Below are 2,963 nucleotides of genomic sequence, written 5' to 3'. Positions count from 1 at the left end.
ACTGTCCTCTCCTCTCCTTTCTCGTCCTTTTCCATTGTCCTTTACTTTTCAGTTTTCTTTCTTCTCCTCTCCTCCTCTTAAATCTTCCTCTCTGTTCATTTTGCCTCAGCAGCAGTGTTTTGTAGTCGATCTAACAGGGGGATAGCTCTATTTTTCATCCAGCTGACCTTGATGAAAACAGCGGAGCAGGCCAGTCTGAGGACGACCCTGAGTGTGCCTGAACCCACCTGACATTAGTGAATAAAATATAGCATGGGCCTCCTGTTGGGGACGGCTGCTGAAAGGGAGATCACTCCACCTCCTCTTATTTATTCTCTTTTCCTCCTTCTTCAGACGCTAACGCCGGGAATGTGACGTTAATGTGCATACCGGCTGTTTGAACCGCCGACCACAGGTCAGCCACTTTAATAGAGAGGTTCAAGCCTCTCTCAAAGGGATAGCAGCCCGACGCCTCCATTAATGTAGAGCAGGAATGTAGCCATAAAACAGCACTTCCTCATGTAAGGTTTCCCTGGGAAGCGCAGGGACCCTGTAGTTTTATCCTCTATCCTGCCAGGAATACTGCAACCAGAATGAAAGAATCAAGTAATCACTATAATTCTTTAGCTGTTTTTATTGTGTGGCAAATGTTTCATGTTTGTCTTGGATTTTTGGTTTCTGACTGGGAACAACTCTGGCAGTATCTCTAAGTTGCATCACAGGAGGCTTGTGATGGTTGAGGGTTGTCTCTGCCTTCTCTTCTCAGGGTTTTGCATGACTATTTATATGCTGTGAATATTTTGTCTTCTGGATATGGTATGAGGAGTGTGTGTGTGTGTGTGTGTGTGTGTGTGTGTGTGTGTGTGTGTGTGTGTGTGTAAAAGTGTTACTGTGTTTCTCTGTGCTGTGTGTGTGTTTGTGTGTGTGTGTGTGTGTGTGTGTGTGGTGCAGTATGGGTCCTGACACTGCCTGGATGGTTATGGCTGCCCATGGCTGTAGGCAGGCCTTGGGGGGTGCAGGCCCTCTCCTGGTGGGGATAAAAGCAGGAGGCATCTGGCTCCAGCGGAGCTCCAAAAACTCAAAGTAGCCTAAGATCCCCCTCTCCTAGTTTAGCCAAACAAGCTGGACTAATCCCAACTATCAGGGGATGCTCTGTCAAAACAAGCAGCAGGGCCCTAAGGCAAGCCGATCCACTGAGCAGTGAAGGGCCGCGGAGAGAGGGAGAGAGGGAGAGAGGGAGAGAGGGAAGGAGGCCCTCCCATTAGCATAATGCCTCTCGGTAGCGAGCTGGTGTGCTGGCCTGACAGCCTGAGCACAGGGGCACAGCATCTCACAGGGGGTTTGGGCTCAGAGACGGGGCAGCAGGGGCAGAGGGGGCCGCAGTGGAGATGTGGGAGCTTTCTGGCTTAAATCAGTGAGGGGCAAAACCCAGCCCAGCCTGCTGATGGCAGCTCCTCCTCTTTCTCTTTCTCTCCCTCTGTCTCTGTGATTTCTGCTCTTCTGGCTTATTTTTAGCAGCCTTCATCCTCCAAAAGCAGGTTGAGTCCTCTTCTCTCTGAATATGTAGGCCTATGCCCTGGGCTCGCCGTCATTCACCCAATTCACCAGCTACATCACTACCTCACGGAGCTATTCTGGTGCTGCTGATCCTGTGTTGTGGCTACCTGCTGGAGAGCAGCTAAGAATGTGTGTCAGGAAGAAAAAGAACTGCCTGACACACAATACACTATAAATCTCACTCTTCACACATGAAATATTGATTTAACATGCTCATTATCATCCATAGATCTCTTTTGATATTCAGATGACTCTCTTTTATGACCTGTGAAAAAGCATCATGAGTTGAAAATGTGCGCGAATCAAGTGAAACCACTCTGTCTCCTTTTGTCACCATCCGGTGTCATTTCATTTTGTATATGCAGAGTGGCTAAATGAAACAAATGAGTTAGCTGTATGTGTTATTAGTCCTAATGTGAACATAATGGGGTTAGCTCAGGCCACGTAATAATGAATATCAATATCAGCAGCCTTGCCTTTTATTAAAGCCTTACATCATCTCTTAGACACTCAATTTGAGAGGGGACCGCGTATCCAGGGGGAGGATATTTTTGGTATGTGTTTGCCGTAGCACTTCTGCCCTAAGTAATAAATCAAATCATTGGCTCTCAGATATATTATGTTGTTTTAAGTCACAGACTGATTGGAAGTTATCATAAAAGTGCTACTTTTGTTAGTTAGATTCTTGCTCATGTTGTCATATGATTTAATACTGGGGGCTTTCCAATAACCACAGATTCAGTATTTATGATTCCTGAATGGTTGTTGGAGGTTACAGCTTAACTAAAAGATCCTTTTAAAAATAGGAAACCCTGCCGTCTGCCTCAAGTCCAGCCAGTCCTGCTGGGATTGTACTTGGACTGGATCCAGTTGATTATCATTTCAGCCCACTGTCACTCATAAGGAGGCAGGTTCCTGGGCCCAATTATCTTTGAAAACCCAACCGTGGAGGCTGGATGTGATCAATGAGGCCGATGCCAGCGTCGATGTGCTCCGAGTCAAGCCTATTGATCAGCGGACACGTATAGACAGATGTTGTGAGCTGTATAATGTCAGCAGGGCAGACGGGTGTGAGGCTGGAGGGGTGGTGAGGTGGAGGAGGGGTGTGTGGAGGGAAAAGGGAGGGGGTATGGCGGCAGCGCCCGGAGCCTCAGGTGTGCAGCGTCAGGAGGAAGAGGTGACAGTTTGCTGGGCCCCAAGGCCCCCAGGGAGCGGATCAGGACCTGCCCTGACTCCCAGTCTCCCAGCTCACGGCAGCAGGGTGACGAGCCACCCCAACAGCCCCTCCCACCACCTCTACCGCAATTAAAAGTCTGGCTCAGTTGCAGGCTGGAGCGCAATAAAACACAGAGCACAACAACCCTCTCACCTTACGCTCAGGGACTGGGACACACACATGCACACACACAAGCTGGGACACTTCTGCC

This window comes from Pagrus major, chromosome 5 (assembly GCF_040436345.1).
Source record: "Pagrus major chromosome 5, Pma_NU_1.0".
Taxonomy (NCBI): domain Eukaryota; kingdom Metazoa; phylum Chordata; class Actinopteri; order Spariformes; family Sparidae; genus Pagrus; species Pagrus major.
This window is presented reverse-complemented; position numbering follows the sequence as displayed.